Source organism: Olea europaea, unplaced genomic scaffold (genome assembly GCF_002742605.1).
Source record: "Olea europaea var. sylvestris unplaced genomic scaffold, O_europaea_v1 scaffold1809, whole genome shotgun sequence".
Classification (NCBI taxonomy): domain Eukaryota; kingdom Viridiplantae; phylum Streptophyta; class Magnoliopsida; order Lamiales; family Oleaceae; genus Olea; species Olea europaea.
The window spans coordinates 24233-46510 of record NW_019235840.1 but is presented as its reverse complement, the minus strand read 5'-3'; the positions used below and the strand labels follow the sequence as shown (position 1 = coordinate 46510).

At 34.1% G+C, this 22278-nt stretch overlaps 1 pseudogene; it reads right to left on the bottom strand.

Annotated features, from left to right (window-relative positions):
• Window positions 1–1490: 1490 nt before the first annotated feature.
• Window positions 1491–21375, bottom strand: LOC111378386 (annotated as a pseudogene).
• Between the last annotated feature and the right edge of the window lie 903 nt (window positions 21376–22278).

The window sequence follows — 22278 nt, the reverse complement described above, 5'->3', positions numbered from 1 at the left end:
TATGATTGAAATGAATTGTTGACTTTGACTTAAATTAAAATCTGAATTTTAATCGGTACCAAATAAGGGCTTAATTTAATAAAATACAAATTAAAATAATTAATCAAAAAGAACAGCAAAAGTTGGCCTAAGCAGCAGGACCAAGATTGGTGCTGTGCTTACCAGCCCGACTTCTGATGGTTGCCCTTTACAAGTAATGAAGGACATCTTTCAAGTCCAAGCAATGTGCATATATTTGAATGTCATAGTATATTTCGTGCACCACTTATAGGTCACAACTACATATGACATAATAATAAAAAATAATGAAACTCTTATATAGAAATTCCAATATAATATTTCAAGTACATTACACCAACAATATATTTCACATAACTGGCGAGAAACTAAAGTGTTTTGAGGACAGATAATGAACTTTGATTTGGCAAGCAAAATGGAATTAAAAGACACAAAGCAATATCCTATATTCTAGTTAGATGTCTATTATTTTATGTAGCTCAAGTCTCTTGTTTGAAGTGAAAATTTTTCTGAAGAAGTGTGGTATAGTAGACCAATATATTACTCTACTTTGAGAGTGTTCGACTATGCAGCCAACTCTTTGACAAAAACACAATTGCTCGATGTTATGAAAAGTTGTAAAATTTGATTGTGAATTAGTATCAACCTCAAGAGGATTGCATAACTGAATATTGAAATTAATAGTTCTGTTTTTATGTGAACGATCGAATTAAACGTGAAATTCAGCTAAAAGCAATAAAATCAAGTTTTTGGTCGGAATAAAAAATTGAGACGTTAAGACTTCATGATTTCATAATAGTTTATCTTGTTCAATATCACTTTTTAGACTCTGACAACATATAATCATGCTATATATCTGCTTTTCTTAATTTATTCGATAGTTTCTCCCAAGTATAATAACAACTACATAGTGATAAGAACTCAACATATCTATATGTGATTAAAAATATAACCAAGTGCTTCATGTATCATCTGCACTAAATACACTAAGTTCTTATGAGTAAGTCTTGACTGCAGTGTAATATTTGGGATGTCGATTATTGGTGTAGTAGAGTGACATTTAACACTAACTGACTTTTAACTAGCTGAATTAAGCTTCAAATGATTCAAAGCCTATGTCAAAAGAAAAGGAACGATACAAGTTGCACAAGATGTTTTTGCAACGTTTTTAGACGTTGCCGTTTACCTTTTGCAACATTTTTTAGAGGTTGTTGTTAATTTCTTTGCAACATTTTTTCTGCCTTTCTGTTAACTTTTTTGCAATGGTTTTCTAGCACTATCTTCTCTTATCCTTAGACTTTGACAACATTTTGCAAACATTGTCATTGGTTGTTTTTATATTTTTTTAAATTAATGCACATTTTTTATATATGCTTACTGCGCTATTGAAAACCCTATTCTTTGATCCAACAATTCGAATAATAAACTAACAATTCCAAAATATTCAATACATGCTATTTTCCAAAATAAAATTAAATTCTAATTAGAAAACTTAAAAGAAATATAAGCATGGAGCCCAGTAGTCCATCAACAAACACTTGAGGAATGGCGACGTCAACCTGTTAAGAGAAAAGGCTAAAAAATGTGAATAAAGAGGAGAAAAACTCTTTCCGTCAAACAAAATTTAAAGAATCAAAGATAAAATTGACAGATAACAACAGGCCCACCTGATTAAAGGGTACACGTGCAAACGTAGCTACCTCATCCATATAAGCACTAAATAGAAGAAAAGATGCAAGGGCTGCAGATCCAATGGCAAATCCCTTGGTGGTAGCTTTTGTAGTATTTCCATCAGCATCAAGAACATCGCTGATCTCTCGAACACTTTCAGGCTGTAAGTAATAGAAGGCATGTCACAAGTTTCATTTATTATAAAATCACGAGTCACAACTGCTAGATGCTGATGTAATGCGTCGGCCAAAGCCAAGAACCTGAAAAATTACCGGTTGACTCATTTCAATAATCCCACCTGCATTATCAGCTATTGGACCAAACATGTCCATGGTGAGCACATACGCTGCCGTACTGAGCATTCCCATAGTTGCAACGGCTGTCCCAAACAACCCACCAGTTGGGCTTCCAGATTCATCCGTCAACTCGGAAGTGTGACCCAGCCAGTGAGCCAAAACAATTGCTATGCTTATCATAAGGACAGGAAGAGCTATCGACTCCAGACCCATACTGATGGCAGCAATTATATCAGTTCCATGCCTAGATCGGAGCTAGAAAGAGCTAATGTCACACCCCTCATTTTTAGTCAAAGCCAAAGCCAATAAGGACTTAAGCTGAACAAATAACTTTTATGGGACTTAAATTGAAATTTCAAGTGATTGAGGATTAGAAGTGATATAATAAAGGAATCCAAGGATTTAGTTTCTATTATGAAAAATAAAATGACTAAATGTGATATTGTATGAAGATTGGGGGACTTGACTTGCAATTACTCAATATTTATCCATTAAATATCATACATATTTCTCCATTTTATCATTCTTAGGGAAAAAAACGAAAGAAGGGTCGAGAGAAACCGAGAGGAAAAGAGGAGGGAAGAAAAAGAGAAAAATGAAGAAGAAGCAGAAGAAGAAGAAGAAGAAGAAGATGGTTTAAGCTAGGATTCTCAACTTCTCCACTTTCTATTTTGATTTAGAATGGTAAGTATATTGAATTAAATTTTTTAAGCGTTATGGGAAATTTTCTTTAATTCAAAGTTCAGCAGAAATTATGTATTATTGATATGTATTTGATATCATAAATAAGAATATAGTAAAGAAATGTTTATTTGGATATTGAGGTTGAAGAAAGTGGAAATTTTGAAAATGGGTTTGTGAGATAAAAGCATATTCTTTGAAATTCTTGTGACTATATGATGCTAAACACTTAAAATTAAGGATTTGAGATTAGATTCTCCATTTTTCTAGCCATTTTCGAGTTGTTATAGTATATGTGCTATTTTTGAAATTCTGCCCAAAAAAGCGCTATTTTTGTCGGTGCCAGATTTGAAATTGGTGCCAGTTTTCAATATTCTAGAATTATAGTGCTAGTTTTGTCAATCATCTTATTTTGTACATTTTCAGTATGAAAATCAAATTAGGTGTTAAATATTTTGGGTTTTGGTGTTAAAATAATTTATGTAAAAGAGTATATGTTGTTAGTGACCCTAAATGGAATTATGAGATTGAATACATCAAGTTTTTATTGGTAAATTATTATTTCTAATGGCAGGAAAATACTCAAGGCATCTTGTAAAGGGATATAATTTATTGTAGTGAGAGCACGATATCATACTTGGTATTTGAAAGTGAGGCGACGAGAAGATTGAAACCATGATCGACTATGACTTGGTGGGTGGATACAAACTTATTTTTCAGAAATTAGTATTTATTAAATTTATATTATATTAAAATTTATTATTTCATACAGTTGATTTTTAAGCATGATTTTTAGAATAAAGTGGATTTTATAATTTCTTTTAAAGTTAAATTCAATTCAATTAAATCATTTGATTAGCAACTTATATGAAAACTAAATATTTCAGTATAATTAAAGTTATTTTTAAAACCATTAGAAAGTACTAAGGTGATTTTACCCTAGTTTACACTGGTGTGAATGTGTTTCTACAGTGTATGATCAGTTATGGTGATTTCACTAGTTCTGCATTATTGTGAATGTGTTTCCATAGTATATGACCAGATTATCAGAGGTCTTTGGAATCCACTCTCGTACACACATAGGCTTTGGACCGTGTACTAGGTTGATTAGCCTTTGGAGCAGCTCTGCATACGTATGATCAGATTATCAGATGTAAATGGCGTTGCCTTGTACATCAATATTACTCCATACATGAGTAAGGCTATTCATTGGGTACCTTTTTAGTGTGATTTCAGTATTATACAGATTATCAGATTTCAGACTACCAAAATTAACTTATTCAGTTTGTACAGTAATGATTTCTGCTTAAAGTACTGTGAAAGGATATTCTCACTTACATTTACTGTTATTAGATTATTTATATTTATTATACCTTACAGTTGCTTATCTAGAATGAAGAACAAATAATTTTATGATACATTCGTGTTTGGTTTTAAAAGTTACCCGATTTTTGAATTTCTAGAAGTTTTAGTAGTGCAAAAATTTTCAAAAAATATGCATATATGGAAAAATATATTTACTTAAAAATTATCCACTCACTGAGCAATAAACTCATTCATCTTTTCACTTTTTTCTATATCAGATAGCAATCGAATTGAGTAGTATTGGAGCATGTCGATCCACCGAATTGAACCACACGTCATTAGTTGTATGACATCCTTTATCCGATTATAAAGTACATATTTCTTTTGGGTTATATGTAGTTTATGTCAAAAAAGGTTATCACGAGTTCACTGCATATTTGGTATCTTTAATATATTTGAGGACTGTTGATTGTAAAGTAAGTAAATATTGATTTGTCATCATTTTATTTGAATGGTTTGTATTTTGAAGGAATGACGTACCCTGATTTATATTATAGGTATTGTTTTGAGGAAAATTGGTTATTGTCCATGTGATTTTAGTTCGTATTTTAGGGAAAACTCTGCCAAAATTCTATTAAAAAATATTTTCAATCAAGGAGGTAAAAGTTGCCTTGTGGTGGGTCTGACATTTAACTGGCATCTACTATCGACGCACGGCACGTGTCGAGTCCATTGAGGTGATTCGGGAGAGGTTGTGTCAATTGATATCAGAGCTTGGTTCAATGATTGTTAAGGTTGAGTAATTCATGAATTTCTTTTTCAAAATAGCACGTCATTGAGATTGTTAGTCGTGGCATGATGGCAGAACTCACAAGCTCCAATGTGGAATTTGAAACTCATATTGCCCCTGATAACAAGGATTTGGCAGCTAAGAAATAAGGACCTTTATTAATTTGAGCATAATAAGTATGATGAGGTTATTGAGAATTATCCGATGGTAAGGAGAGTTATAGTTGTCATATTGGCGCCATGTTATATTTTCTCTAATATATTAATAATAGCACTATATATCATACAGACAGTTAAGCGAAGAGTATAACTTTTCTCAGTAATGGAATGTACAATCACATAATTGAGATTTATTGTGTTTTGAGTTTCTTTTATGACTATTAGAGGGAATGTTTTGTTGATGTCTTGGATGATAAGTATTGTCTAATGTTGATACATGTATAGTTGGTGACATTACGAGTTGAAAGCATGATTGCTTTGTAAATGTAAATGATTGAGGTACTATGAGAATTATTGTGGGAAAATGGGATCTATTTAGTATATGGAGGAAGATGCATATATTAGAAAATCAAGAGGTGGAGATATGATATGGAATCTTGTTTATGACATAATAATAATAATAATAATAATAATAATAATAATAATAATAATAATAATAATAATAATAATAATAATAATAATAATAAAAACCATATGGAATGTTGATTCATGACAAAAAATGGTGTTATTAAATATGTTTTACTTTGCAATTTTGAGTAAATTAATGTGACCGCGGCCCATCTTTTGTTGATTCAGGGAGAAGTAAGTATTTAAGTCTATACTTCAACTACTATAAGGAAAGATGAACGGGAGAAAATTGGCATGATTAAATGTTGAGATCATACAGTATCAAGATATCCAATGTAACAAGGTTTTATGATTTCGAAAGGGCATTGTGAATAGTAGTGCACTAAATTTATAATTAGTGGTACGTCAAAATAATATTGGGATGATGTATTTAGATTGCAAAGTGAAATACTCTTCCCATGACCATAATTGGGACTTTTGTGGTTAAAATCGATTGAGATGACATGTTAAACTGTGATTATGAGTTGAGTTCTATGAGTTTTGTATTGCTATGGGATTACTATCTCTGCAATTGTGATTTTGGATTTCATGAATTGAGAATTTCATTCTCGTCGAAGTAATATGATAAGGAATTCAGGGATGACAAGTTACCTTATTGTCGAGACTAGGATTAAAGAATGTTTATTTTAGATATGAAGGTAACTTAGCTAAGGTTATTCTAGCATAAAACTTTTATAGATATTTGAAGATCAATAAGGATATGGATTCACATTGCGTTATCGAGATCATGGCGTTCTAGTGTGGGAAATAAGTTTGGTGGTTGGATGATATTTATTAAAGAGGAAAAACAAAATGTTGGTGTTATATTCTATTTCCTTATTTGAGCAAGGAAAGAGATAGAGAATAAGGGGGGAAAAAAAAAGGCTGTCACATTCAAGTTTCTTACCCTGTTTTTCAGCATTTGCAATTAGGTTATGTGACTGAGAAGTATTTATGAAAAAAATAAAATGACAGCGCATGAGGGTGGAAAGAAAGAACTGAAATTCAAGTGAGGAATTGGATCAATTAAAGACTGGATTGACGTGTATAAGTATGGTGATCGGAATGTTTAAATATAAGAAATAATGGTAGACGTGTATGTGGTCATGTACTGGTTATTTGAGAGTATGCGACAACAGTGAACTAGTGAAAATTTAAGGGAACAAAAAGGATTGATGAGTTTGGGATTTAGTTAAAGAAAAATATAACCTGTGACACCTCATACCTCAAAATTAGTTATTATATTAAAATTTAGGGCCTTATCACGTAGACGGTATAGTTTAGCGACCAAATTGATTAATGTCTATTATTTTAGGGATTAAAGCACAAATATTTGAATCTCAAAGTGATAGAATCTCTAAGATATTGTGATAAGTTTAAATTAATAAATTCGATTAGATGTTATGATTATTTTTAAATATTCAACATTATCATAGACTCTATTAGACATTATGATTATTTTTTAATATTCAACATTGTCACATATTCTTTTAGATATTATGATTATTTTTAATTATTCAACATTATCCAAATTTTAGATATTATGGTTATTTTTAAATATTCAATATCATCACAAATTCTATTAGACAATATGATTATTTTTAATTTTTCAACATTATCACAAATTATGTTGGATATTATGATTATTCAACAATATCACAAATTTTGTTGAATATTATGTTTATTCAACATTATCAAAAATTTTGTTAGATATTAAGATTATCTTTAAGTATTTAAATTTATTTAAATAAATTATGAGATTTATCCCATGCATCATTAGTATACTATAAATATGTGCACGATTTTCAAGAAATTCACACCTCATTTTTTCTCCTATCTCACAACTCATCTTACACACAAGCTTATTTTACATTACAAAAATCTTTAGGGTACTCATGCTATTCAAGAAAACTTTTGAGTGGAAACCAAGTAAGCCAATTTATTTGATTGCCTTTATTTTTTCCCCACACAACTGTAAGTATATACGTCTCGTTATGCTGTACTTTTGGAAATATGTTTATGGGTCCATATGTATGTTCTAAGTTTCGAACCGGAGTTTTAGTAGCGCTACGCACGTAAAACTCATGCCACCTAAGTTCGGTATAGTTTCGTGTCTCCTTTATGCAAGTTCTATGATTCCAAAGGTTATATGATTAGAAACTAATGAGCACATATATGCTTATTGAGATTTTCTCACCCTTATAATTTTTTCCCCTTTCAGGTAACTAAGCATTGGGAAGATTGGAGCTTAGACTTGGTCGTGGTGGTGGAAATAAATTTTGAAGTTTTATGAATTTTCCTTTCGAATTGATTATTTTAAGTATCATGAAAAAGTATTTTTTTTGGTTGACTTTCTTAATTTATGAAATGAATCTTAAATTAGTTCTCTTTTATGTATTATCTTTTATGGCCGTTGGGTTTTAGGACTCCGGTGTCACATAACCAATGGATTATGTGTTCCCTTATATGTAGTGGGTGAATTGAAGGTAATTAAAATAAGAGTGCCATAGATATTATAGTGTGCATTAGGGAGTAAATTCAGTAAGTAGATTGGCAATAAGATGTGTAGTAACCCAAAATTTCATAGAATAAAATTTGTTTTATGTATGCTAAATTTTAATATTTTAGGGACTAAAATATATACAAAGTAAAAATTAAATTTTATTCGGGTTAAAATGTAGATGTTGACGGAGCGACAATAAGTATATGAAAATTGGTCTCGTTGGAAAGCTCGTATTTAATCATGCATGTTAGGCTCGAGAAAAAGTGGATTTGGATTAATGGAGCTTAAATTATTGAGATCGAAAGATTTAGCCTTAAAATATTGTTATGATTATTTTTATTATTATTTTATTTGAGTATGCATTGTGTTGGAAGATTCACGTGGAAGAATTTGGTAGGATTTAATTGGTTAACTAATAATTAAAAAAAAAATATTGAAGAGAGAGATATAAAAAGATATGGCAACCACGTGAGAGAGAGAAGCAGCTTTATTAATATTTCCCTTTTCAATTCGTTTGAGAAGACGCCACGTGTGGAAGTTGCCCCTGAGTGGTTGGTTATTGATAAGACTTAGTCTCCCATTTTGTTTCAAATACAGTTCTCTCCACTTTATCCAATCATCCACTATCTCCCTATATCTCTCACACGTTATCCCATAGAAGTTACTGCATATGTATATGGAATGCACCACACGAAATAGACACACAAAAATATAAGTGCATTGCTTACAGTGATAGAAGAGGCAGAAAAAGAAAAGAAAAGAAGGGAACGTGATTTTGTTTTAACTTCCAAAATTAAAGCAGTTTAATAAGGTAGGATATGAGGTGCAGTATTTTCTTTTAATGCCCCGTTTAATTATTTTTTTTTACATGTTGACGAATTTTATACTTATGAAAGTAAAGTTATGATATCAATGTATGATTGAATGATATGGCCATTCCGGTACAATGAAATGAAATGTTATGATGTGAGCTCTTACCCGATTTTAAAGTTATGCGACGGTATGATATTCTGACACATGTCTTAAAATTATTATTCAGAATTGCACCATTGGAATATGATATCCTACTGAGTATTCCCATGTACTCACCCTTTTCCTACACCTTACAGGTTAGATCGGGTCGTGTCGGAGCGTGATGGTTCGATGGTGTGGTTGTGCCTGCTTTTGCTGATGAAAATCTTGATTTCAACGAGTAATTTTATTTCTTGTCATAGTCATTTATTTTTAAAACTGATTTATCGTTTGTGATTATTTGTTACATGAATATTTTTAAATTATGCTCCTATTTAAAGTCTGAATTAAAATTGTTGGATTTCCTTAGCGTGTTATTTTGCTTTGATTTCCGTGCTTGCATGAAGAAAAATTAGGAATCTCGACTTCTTTAATATATTTTATTCATTATTTTCGTGTCTGATTTAAGAGTAAGGGTGATTTCACTTTAAATGAAATTCGAATTAAATATTACTTTTTCTGCCAATCTCACTGTTCAAGAATTTTCTTCACTGTCAATTTATGGACTGGTGGTTACAAGATGAGTTGTAGAAAGTGGACAAAGCAAGCAAAAGAAAGAAACCAGTTTATTGAATGAAAAATGAAGAAAATAAGGTAAAGTAAAGAATGGCATAGTTGAAATTTATTGTGATTAAAAAAAAAAAAAAACAAAATTAGCATACGGAATCTTGATGGTACATTAATGTTTGAAATGTCGCTTGGTAGTTATAAGGAGCACTATTTTTGTGATCCTAAGGAAATAGGTAGAATCAAACGTATTAAGTTATACAATGTGACCATAAATGACAAGGTTACATGATATGGTGAATAGCATGTAAAGAAATGTTATGGCTGTCCTATAGCCAAATAATGAGATGAGATATTTGAGTTATTAAGTTGTTAATTTTGTTAAGTCCATTTGTTGGATTATTATAGTATATTACATTCCATTTGGAAGCTTCGAGTTAAATTTTGAAGTTAAAGGTGAATCTAATGAATTTTTTAATGATATAATTATTGGTTTTTTTTTATTGTATTTTGGATCTCATGGATAAAGTATTCTATTCTTATCAAGGTCTATTTGCTATGAAATATACGGATGATATGTTGTATAGTCTAAAGTCTAAGAAGATTATCAAATGTAAATTTTATTCATTTGTGGAGAGGTATCATTAGGTTACATTATCTTAACTAAAGGTCTTTATGTAATATACAAGAAGCTTATGCATTGGCAATATGTTAGGACCTCTTTATGGAATAAAAGTATAGAATTATCATGGATTAAATATTATTATTGTATCGTCATATAAAGAAAGAGCACCAAAATTGTTTGGGTTTAGAAATATAAAAGTTTTGTGATTAGATTATATTCACACAACTTGGTTTTGGAAGATATGGCACTAAAATTTGTAGAGCTGGTCGTCTATCTAAAGTTGATGAGGGTTTGATTTATGATAATGGATTATGTTAAGGTTTACAATGTGTTCTAAAGTAAAATGATGAATTATGGATTATACGATAGATAGTTGAAGAGGCATGATTAAAACATTTATTTATAGTTGATTATATTGGGGTTGAATTTAGGAATTGTGGTGTTATCACATGGTGAGAGAATAATACTCGTTGATTACTGGAGTTTAAGGTATATTGTTATTCAAAAGAGTTGAACTTGAAATTGTGTAGATATTGTCATTAGGTGATATAGAATTAAAGGAAAAGAATACTACATTGAGCTATTTCAATTGTTGTTGGGTATAACGGGAATTTTAGAAAATTATGAACAATTGAATTTTTGTAGACATTGTCAATTTAGAATGGAAGTAGTTACTCTTAAATATTTTTCATTTGGGGTTCCAAATACATAGAATGGAGACAAAATGGTACTTGGATCATTGTCATAGATTGATAAAGCTTACAAAATTCTTTTCAAATGATATAATTGGTTCATGAGATAGATTTATGAAATTATGTGTAGAAAAGATGATAATTTATATGGTAGAATTTGATCATCTATCTCTGACTTAGTTGTAAGGAGTTATATGACTAAGTTACATTGGGCAGCTTCTTTTTATTGTATGTTAGAATGATGAAGACACGTTCAGAAGAGAAGCTATCAACTGTGGTTCGTTAATTAAAGGGGACTTGGATGATTAGCTATTTTTTATGGATTTGACATATAAAAACTAGACACAATTGACGATGATTGAGGATATATATGATATTGAAATACCATAAAGACCTATTTATTGTGATGAAATTGGTGATCTAATGTTATTCGATTTTAGTATGTAACAATTGTTATAGAAGAAAGGGATTTGACTAGAGGATATGATGAAGTGCATAAGGGATTAGAGTTCACGGAAAAATGGAACCATTACAAGGCAAAAGTTGGCAAAAAGGGCAAATGATTTCATGATGACTTTGAGTTTGCTCGTTTTTGGCAAATCGCTAGTCTAATTTGATTGGAGTCGAGCTAAGGAATAAAACTCAGCGCCGTCGGCCCTGATGCAAGGCCAATTTTGGGCAAAATCCATCATTTAGGCCCTCATTTAATTGTTTTTGCTATTTATGGTAATTTTCATTTTTACAATATCTCTTTCCATGAAATTCGGATTTAGATTCCGTTTGTCAAACTGCCACGACCTCCCTAATAGTAAATGACACGCATCCATCTCTACTACATCACATAAGACTTGATCCTTGTTGGTAGGTCCGATGGAGAAACTGATTCTAGCACGTTGAGACACTTCTACATCATTGCCTCTTTTCAGCCAGGCTAATTTATAAGGTTTGGGATGTTTCTCAGTCTGCTAACCCAGCTTCTTAATGACCTCCTCAGCCACCACATTCTCGCAACTACCAGAATTAATAACAAATTTGCACACCTTTCCTCTAACAGTACATGTTGATTGAAAGCTATTATTACGCAACTAATCAGTGTTATTCTCCAAAGGAGTCAGGAAACTCCTCCTCACCACCAGTGCCTGACCCACATCACCAACCACAAACTCTTCCTCTTCTGTTGCTTCTTCTCCGTCCTCACCGTCAAATATAGGCGGACCTTCATAATCGCCATTTCCCTCATCAACAAAGAGTCCCCTACATGGATTCTTTGGGTACTCAGACTGCCTGTGGCCTGTAACTCCGCATCCAAAACAACGAATACCAACCCGAGGACGTGTTGGTTGTTGGGCAGGATTTGTTCTTGGAGGACCAGATTGAGCAGGATTACCAGGACATGCCACTTGCAATGGAACTCCCTGTTGTGGGTTACTAGAAGAACTCCTTGCAATGGAAGGACTAATAGTTTTCCTGGACTGTTGCTTCTCTATATGTATTGCCCTCTGATGTGCTTCAAAAACTGTCACAGGATCAAACATATTGAGAGTATCTTGTATTTGGGGATGAAGACCACCCACGTACCGTGACAGCAATTGCTCCTCCGTCTCCATCATCTCGTTCCTCGTAATCAACATATAAAAATTCGTGGTATAGTCACTAATTTTCCTACCTTAATGTAGATTCTGCAGTTGTTGGTACATGGTCCGCACATAATTGTAAGGCAGAAATTGTTTCTTCATATGTTTCTTCAATTTGTCCCACGATGCAAGCTTAGGTTTCCCCAGCTTGGATCTTGTCACTTTAGTCTGCTGCCACCATGCCGCTGCTCGCCCACGAAGCCTCGTTGCAACGAGCGGCACATATTTATCGGCAGGAACCTCTTTAAACTCCAAGACCTCCTCCACTGCAGTCACCCAACCCAAGAATTCCTCTGGACTCAACCCACCATGAAATTTTGGAATATCCACCTTAAATCCTGATTCCCAATGTTGGTTGTCCTCCTGACCACCTCTTCTCCGGTGAACTGGCAGATCCAATGGTTGTTCAAGCGGTGCAAACGAATTCTCATCATCGAAATCCCCAAGCCGTTGGCCTACAGGCGCAGGCTACTGCGGCATAAGCACAGTGATCTGCTGTGTCAGCAATTCCACTTGTTGACGTAGCTGTGCGACTTCATCACGTCTATGTACCTCCTTTATCGGGGCATCACAGGTTTCAGGACGTCTCCTTGGTGGCATGGTGAAGGAACGATTTCGGCTCTGATACCAACTGACGTACAACTTTCTGTTTAGGGGAAAGAAAATTGTGTTACTACTGGATAAGGGTTCAGTACAAACAGTTGGGAACAATGCCAATTTACTGACTAGAAAGAAGTTAGAGACAGAGATGGAGGAGTCTGGGGTAGTGTATGTACTAATTGGAAAGTCGGTTGATAGTGAGCATGAAGTTCTTCTCACAGTTCAGCCATTGCTAAAGGAGTTTTATGAAATTTTCCCAGAAGAGCTTCCTGATGGACTACCACCACTGCGGGATATTTAGCATCAGATTGACTTGGTGCCTGAAGCTGCCCTACCTAACCGAGCGCATTACAGAATGAGCCCCACTGAGCATGAAGAGTTGCGCAGGCAAGTTGAGGAGCTTCTGGCAAAAGGACACATCACGGAAAGTCTTAATCCTTGTGCTGTTCCTACTCATCTCACACCGAAGAAGGATGGTACGTGGTCCATATGCGTGGATAGTAGGGCAATCAATAAGATTATGGTGCATTACCGCTTTTCTATTCCCCGCCTAGATGATTTGTTGGATCAGCTTACCAGTGCTTATGTGTTTAGCAAGCTTGATTTGAAGAGTGGGTACCATCAGATTAGGATCAGACGTGAGGATGAGTGGAAGACCGCATTTAAGACGAGGAAAGGATTGTACGAGTGGTTAGTCATGCCCTTCGGCCTCTCAAATGTGCCCAGTACATTTATGCGGGTTATGAATCAAGCTCTTCACCCATTCATCGATAAATTTGTTGTGGTCTACTTTGATGATATTTTAATTTATAGTGCTAACGACGATGAACATGTTTGGCACCTTCGGGGAGTTCTTTCAGTTCTTCGCAGGGATAAATTCTATGCTGCAGTGAAGAAGTGTTCATTTCTCACTGATAGTGTGGTGTTCCTGGGTTATGTGGTGTCGAAGGTGGAGTTAACAGTTGATACATCTGAAGTAGAGGCGATAAGTCAGTGGCCACATCCCAAGACTGTCACTAAGGTGCAGAGTTTTCATGGCCTTGCTTCCTTCTATCGCAGGTTCATAACGCATTTCAGTAGCATCATGGCACCAATTACAGATTGCATGAAGGATGGTAGGTTTCAGCGGACTCACGAGGCAGAGTCGTCTTTCCAATTGATTAAGCAGAAGTTGATTACTGCTCCAGTTTTGGTGTTGCCTGACTTTACCCAATCATTTGAGATGCATTGTGATGCTTCGAAAGTGGGTATTGGTGGGGTGCTGAGTCAGAACAACCGCCCTGTTGCATATTTCAGTGAGAAGCTTTCTGGACCGAAGTCTCGGTATAGTACTTATGATGTGGAGTTCTATACAATAGTCCAGGCCGTTTGACATTGGTGTCACTATTTGTTCCATAAGGAGTTCATTTTGTATACGGATCATGATGCCCTTAAACACCTTGGTACTCAGGATAAGGTTTCTGCTCGACATGCCTTTTGGATTGCTTATCTACAGCAGTTTACTTTTATGATCAAGCACAGGGCAGGTGCCCTTAACAAAATTGCGGATGCGTTGAGTAGGCGCCAAACGCTTCTTACAAAAATGCGAGTGGAGGTTCCAGGTTTTGACAGGGTATGTGACTTATATGCTACTGACCCATACTTTTCCCATGTTGTCTAGAAGTTGTAGGAGGGTGCGCAGTTGGAGTTTACATGGGTTGATGGTTTTCTTTTTCATGGCAATCAGTTGTGTGTTCTAGATGGCAGTTTGAGGTTGAAGATCATTCAAGAGTTGCATAATGAGGGCCATGTGGGTCGTGATCGAACATTGCAGCTTGTTACTGCTTCTTACTTTTGGCCATCATTGCGCAAAGATGTCAGCAAGTTGTGGAGCATTGTCGGGTTTGTCACTTGGCCAAGGGCAAGGCGACCAATGCGGGCTTGTATATACCCCTACCTATCCTAGCCCAGCCTTGGACAGATGTGAGCATGGATTTCATTGTGGGACTTCCGAGGACCCAGCGTGGTTTTGATTCAATCTTCGTAGTGGTTGATCGGTTTTCAAAAATGGTACATTTCATTCCCTGCAAGAAGACTACAGATGCTGTCAATGAAGCCTTACTATATTTTCGTGAAGTTTATCGCCTTCATGGACTGCCTACATCTATTGTGCCCGATCGGGATACTCGTTTCCTCAGCCACTTCTGGCGCAACCTATGGCGCTCTGTGAATACACGGCTGGACTTCAGCAGTGCATATCACCTTCAAACAGATGGTCAAACAGAGGTTGTTAACCATTCCTTTGGTGATTTAATACGTTGTTTGGTTGGTGATCACATTAAGTCTTGGGATCAGAAGTTGTGTCAAGCAGAATTCATTCACAATCATGCTGTTAACCGAAGTACAGGTTTTAGTCCGTTCCAGGTGGTGTGTGGCCTTGTTCCTCGTGGTCCTCTTGATCTGGTTCCAGTTTCTACTTCTGTTAAAATGCATGGTAAGATCGAAGGCTTTATTCAACAACTACAGCAGGTTCACTCACATGCTCATGATCAGCTGCAGGCTGCTGTCGCTGAGTATAAGCGTGTTGCGGATCTCAATCGCCGACATGTTGAGTTTGAGATAGGTGACTTTGTTTGGGCGGTGTAAACAAAGGATCGTGTTCCTGCTCATGAATACAACAAGCTTACTGTGAAGAAGATTAGTCCATTGGAGGTCATTGAGAAGATCAATCCGAATGCTTATCGTTTAAAGCTACCCAGCCATATTCGTACCTCTGACGTGTTCAATATCAAGCATTTGGTGCCATTTCATGGTGATAATTCTGATGTTGATGATGAAGTTCCTTTCCTGTCAAATTCGAGGGCGAATTTTTTCCACCTTGGAGAAAATGATGAAGTGCATAAGGGATTAGAGTTCATAACAAAATGGGGCCATCACAAGGCAAAAGTTGGCAAAAAGGGCAAATGATTTCATGATGACTTTGGGTTTGCTCGTTTTTGGCAAATCGCTAGTCTAATTTGATTGGAATCGAGCCAAGGAATAAAACTCAGCGCCTTCGGCCCTGATGCAAGGCCAATTTTGGGCAAAATCCATCGTTTAGGCCCTCGTTTAATCGTTTTTGCTATTTATTGTAATTTTCATTTTTGCAATATCTCTTTCCATGAAATTCGGATTTAGATTCCGTTTGTTGGAGGATGATCTTGAAGATAAGTATTTTCCATCTTAGTAATTATCTCATATTTTCCATTTTTTGGAAAAAAAAATCTTTATTTTATTTTATTTTCCGAATTTTCCTTGGTTTTTCTTCTATTTAATCAGTTGTAAGCCCTTAGAGGTAGTAGTTCTTGAATTCAATAAAATCTTCTTTGAGAATTTTCTCAATTTGTGATTGTTCATCTTTACTATAATATTTTCGCTACGTCAGAATAGTTCAAATCATGACATAGGATGAAGTTTTAGAGAATATGAAAAGTAGTACCTTGAACTTCAAATTGGGAAATAGCTAAATTTTTCAAAAGATTTGATAAAATGAAAAGTTGAGAATATCATATATTGGTCTTTGAAATGTTATTTAGAACATGAGTGCAATTATTTAATGACGAAGTTGACAATGAATTTAACTGATATTCAAGAATGTATTGTCTACTTATGTGGCTTAGTAGATATCATATTTAATTTATGCTTTAAGATTACAAGTGAAGTTAAAGAAAGCTGAGTCACATAAGATGCTAGATATGAAAGAATGAAATTATGTCTAGTAAATGGTTTCTGGAAACATAATTCATTATGTGTGCTTTATACCTTTATATATTCGAATTTTAGTTGATTGAATTTCGAGGAGAAGTTCTTTGAAGGGGGTAAGATTGTCACACCCTTCATTTTTAGTCAAAGTTAAGAAATATAATTGGTCAAAATCAAAGTCAATAAGACTGAAGTTAAACAAATAACTTTCATGAGACTTAAACTGAAATTTTAAGTGATTGACGGTTAGAAGTAATATAATAAAGGAATCCAGGGATTTAGTTCCTATTATGGGAAATGAAAAGACTAAATGTGATATTGTATGAAGATTGGGGGACTTGACTTGCAATTATTCAATATTTATCCATTAAATATCATACTTATTTCTCCATTTTATCCTTTTTTGGGAAAAAAATGAGAGAAGGGTCGAGAGAGACCGAGAGGAAAAGAGAAGGGAAGAAAGAGAGAAAAATGAAGAGGAAAAGAAGAAGAAGAAGGAGGTTTCAAGCTAGGGTTATTAACTTCTTCAATTATGTATTATTGATATGTATTTGATGTTATAAATAAGAATATAGTAAAGAAATGTTTGTTTGGATATTGAGGTTGAAGAAAATTGTGAGATAAAAGCATATTCTTTGAAATTCTTGTGATTATATGATAATAAACACTTAAATTAAGGATTTGAGATTGGATTCTCCATTTTTTCCTACCATTTTCGAGCTATTGTACAATTGGTGCTATTGTTGAAATTCTACACAGAAAAGTGCTATTTCTGTCCAAGTTTCAGTGACACATTTCAGTATACAGAAATTGGTGCTACTTTTCGGTCTTCTGGAATAATAGTGCTAGTTTTGTCAATCATCTGATTTCGTGGATTTTTAATATGGAAACCAAATTAAGTGTTAAGTATTTAGGGTTTTGGTGTTAAAATAATTTATGTAACGGAGTATATGTTGTTAGTGATCACTTTGTTGAAGCAACTACATCGAGAGGGAGTTCGTGAAGTAGACTTATTGGGAGAACCATCTGGGCGTTCTTTCGATTTTTACATGCTGTACGGGATGCCCAAATGGAAGAAGAGAGTGCCTCAGTCTAAATGAAATTATGGGAATGAAAATAAAATATATCAAGTTTCCATTGGTAAATTATTATTTCTAATGGTAGGAAAATACTCAAGGCATCTTGTAAAGAGATATGATTTGTTGTAGTGATAGCGTGATATCATACTTGATATTTGAAAGCAAGGCGATGAGAAGATTGAAACCATAATCAACTATGACCTGGTGAGTGGATGCAAAATTATTTTTCAGAAATTAGTATTTATTAAATTTATATTATATTAGAAAATTTATTATTTCATACAGTTGATTTTTAAGCATGATTTTTAAAATAAGGTGGATTTTATAATTTCTTTTATAGTAAAATTCCTTTCAATTAAATTATCTAATTAGCAAGTTATATAAATATTAAATATTTCAGCATAATTAAAGTTATTTTTAAAACTACCAGAAAGTACTCAGGTGATTTTACCCCAGTCTGTATTGGTGTAAATGTGTTTTCACAGTGTATGACCAGTTTTGGTTATTTAACCAGCTTTGTACTATCATGAAAGTGTTTCTATAGTGTATGACCAGATTATCAGAAGTCTCTAGGACCCACTCTCGTACACACATGGGCTTTAGGCCGTGTAATAGGTTAATTAGCCTTTGGGGCAGCTCTGTGTACGTATAACCAGATTATCAAATGTAAATGACTTTGCCTTGTATATTGATATTACTCTGTACACGAGTAAGACTATTCATTGGGTACTTTTTTGGTGTGATTTTGAGTATTATACAGATCATCAGATTTCAGACTAAAAAAAGTAGCTTATTCAGTTTGTAGAGTAATGATTTCAGCTTATAGTACCATGAAATGATATTTTCACTTACATTTACTGTTATTAGATTATTTATATTTATTATACCATACAATTGCTTATCTAGAATGAAGAACAAAGAATTTTATGATGCATTCATGTTTGGTTTTAAAAGTGTTATCAGATTTTAGAATTTCTAGAAGTTTTAGTAGTGCAAAAATTTTAAGAAAATATGTATAAATAAAAAAATATATTTATTTGCAAATTATCCACTCACTGAGTTATAAGTTCATATATCTTTTCACCTTTTTCTTTATCAGATAGCAGTCGAATTGAACAGCATTGGAGCTTGTCGATCCATCGAATTGAGCATCACGTCATTAGTTGTATGACATCCTTTATCAGATTATATAGTACATATTTCTTTTGGGTTATATGTAGTTTATGTTAGAAAAGGTTATCATGAATTTACTGCATATTTTTTATCTTTAGTATATTTGAGGATTGTTGATTGTAAAGCAAGTAAATATTGATTTGCCAACATTTTATTTGAATATTTTGTATTTTAAAGGATTGGCGTACCTTGATTTATATTTTAGGTATTGTTTTGAGGAAAATCGGTAATTGTTCAGGTGGTTTTAGTTCGTATTTCAGGGAAAACTCTACCAAATTTTTGTTAATATTTTTCAGTCAAGCAAGTCAAAGTTGTCTTGGTGGTGAGTCGAACATTTAGCTGGCATCTAACATTGGCACATGACACGTGTCGAGTCCCTTATGATGATTTAGGAAGCGTCGTGTCAGCTAACGTGCGTACAGGCTCATGCTTGTAGTCAGTGTAATACTTTTTGATCCAGACAAAAACATGTGCTGTCATAATCCCAACCAAACCACATAAAGGAAAGTTTAACCAAGCAAAAGGTGCTTGTTCAATGTATAGCATCCAGCTCATAAATTACAACAATAACAGCAAACGCCAGCTTCAACATGTAAATAATGATTCAAAATGCACAAACAGGAGGGGAGAGAGTATAATGAGCAATCTCAATCAAGATTCACTAGGGAGGTAAGGGTAATGATCCAATAGCAGATAGAAATATTACCAAACCAAACGTCAAAACAGCTAAAACAATTGTCACAGAATAGACATTGGATCCTCTACAGCACCAAGAACTCCAGAGTCATATGTGTTCCGTTTAGAAATTATTCCAGCAGAAGATATCACCAGAACAAATGAGTGAACAACCAGAGGGAACAAAATGAAGCCCGACGGATCTGCATGTATCACATAAAGATTTAGGTCGACTATAATTCACTCAGTAAAGGAACAAGTGAATTATCATCACGTGGCACCATACTCATCAATCATAGCTAGGCCAATCTACTCTCTATCTTGAGAAAATAATACCAACAAGTGAATTAAAAAGCATCCCAAAAATAAAGTAATAGCAACAACATCACAGCAAAGGATATAGCCAGAAAATTTAATATGTAAACCCCAGAAACAGGTTTTTAAACATAAAAGGTCTTGCGGGAAAGGGAAAAAATGTTGGAATATCATTTCTTCATGGAATATGATTATTATCCAATGAGAAAAGACAATGTAGATAATCATGGCTCTTCCATAGATGGCAAGCAAAAACCATGCGTTAACCAAGTTTGGAACATGCTCTCAGACGGGCTAGCTAAAAGGAGAGTGCTTGATGTGATAATAAGTAGTGCAACCAGCATCAAGCATGAAATGAGCATGCTTATTTGCCAAGGCAGACAATTCATAGCAATTTTCTTTCCTATTTTTCCTTGACAAGAATTTTGAACGCCTTGAAGATCAGAATTCTAAGCCATCAACATATTCAATTGTGCAGGAGAAATCTTAGTTCTTCCTCCATGTTAAAGTAAATGTCACGGTTGATTTTATCCAATCAATTCAGGGTTCTAAACGTTATAATAGACATTTATCAGGAAATACTACCATTTCAAAAATTTTGGATAGACAAAATAAATGCATCAATATCATAACTATTTGATTTTTTATTTTTTTTTCAAAAATAAAAAAAAAAGTCTCGGCCATTTAATTTGAAACGGAGGAAGGAAGACATGTGATACTAACAGAATTTTCACAAACTCCAGGAGATATAGAATCAATGAATGGTAAAAATGATAACCTATATGAAAGTTATCTACAATCTAAAAAATGCAAAGCATGATATCCCTCATGAGCACATCCTTGAAAAAGTGAATCGCCAACTGTACCAATACATTTTCAAAATAAATTCAATAATAAATAATTGCATGAGTAAGTTACATGCCTTCAAGTTTGCAGTGTTTTGCCATTGTTCTACCTAATATCATTGCACCGATAATTTCTGCGGCAATACTTTCAAACAAATCAGCACCCCGAGCTGCACAGTCCCAACATTGTCTCCAACCTTAGACATAGCAAACAATGAAATTAACCGTGGTAATGGGTGGAAGAATGCACAAGAAGGAATCACAATGCAAGATATATCAATAATACAGAATGTCTGATCCAATGAGCATAAGACAAATTAACAACTCTGACACTTTGAATAAACGCATCAGCACATGCAAGCAACACTCTCAAGCATACGTGCTTGACAGAGAAGTTATACAAGGAAGATTTTATACCAAATCCGTAATGGCAGCAGGATTACAAGGATCATCTTCTGGAATTCCCTGCTCTACTTTTCCAACAAGATCAGCTCCAACATCAGCTGCTTTAGTATATATTCCACCACCCAATTGTTGGAGGAAAGATGAGTTTACTAACTTGGATTGGTGAAGACTTTCAAAGAGGACAACACTAATAGGAACAAGGAAGTGAACAAAGTGAAACTTATATTACACACTTGGCTTGTTACAAAATGGAGGACCCTACCCCTTTATATAGTGTTTACATGAAACTTCTAGTCCACACATTTTTCTAGAGACTCCTAGACCACATATTTACATGAGACTCTTAGACCACACATTTGGACAAGATATTTTCCTAGAATACTCCAGATAAACTATATAAGACCACATAATCTTCTTAAACACATTACCACATTTATCACCACATATCGTACTTAGATTTTTCTAGTAGATATTTACATAGATTTTTCTCGACAATGTTTCTAGAAATGTTAGGCATGTTGGGCTTTTTAATTGATTTGTGCCATGAGCAAAATCCTTAATCTCATATTTTTAGTCCAATAATCAAGTTTACTACTCAACATCATTCCTTAAACATAATTTTACTACTTCAAATAGGGTTCTTAACCTGCAGAACATGTCATACTTTAGTGGCTTAGTGAGAATGTCAACGATTTGCTCTCAAGAGGTTACATATTTTAGTTGCACTTCTTTCTTTGCAATGCTTTCTCTTATGAAGTGACATCTTGTCTCAATATGCTTGCTTCTATCGTGGAATACTGGGTTCTTTGCCAATGCCAATGCTGATTCATTATCAACATGGATTTTGGTTGGTTTTTCTTGTGAGACTCCAAGCATCTTCAACAAGTTTCTAAGCCAAATTGCATAGTAAACACTTAATGTAACTGCTACATATTTAGCTTCACATGTAGATAGCACTAAGATCGATTGCTTCTTCGAGCTCCAAGTTAAAGCTGTGTCGCTTAAGTAAAACACATACCTAGTCGTACTCTTTCTATTATCATTGTCTTCGTCCCAATTGCTATTACTATATCCAACAAGTTTCAATTCATTAGATGATGAATAGACTAAGCCATAATCAAGCGTACA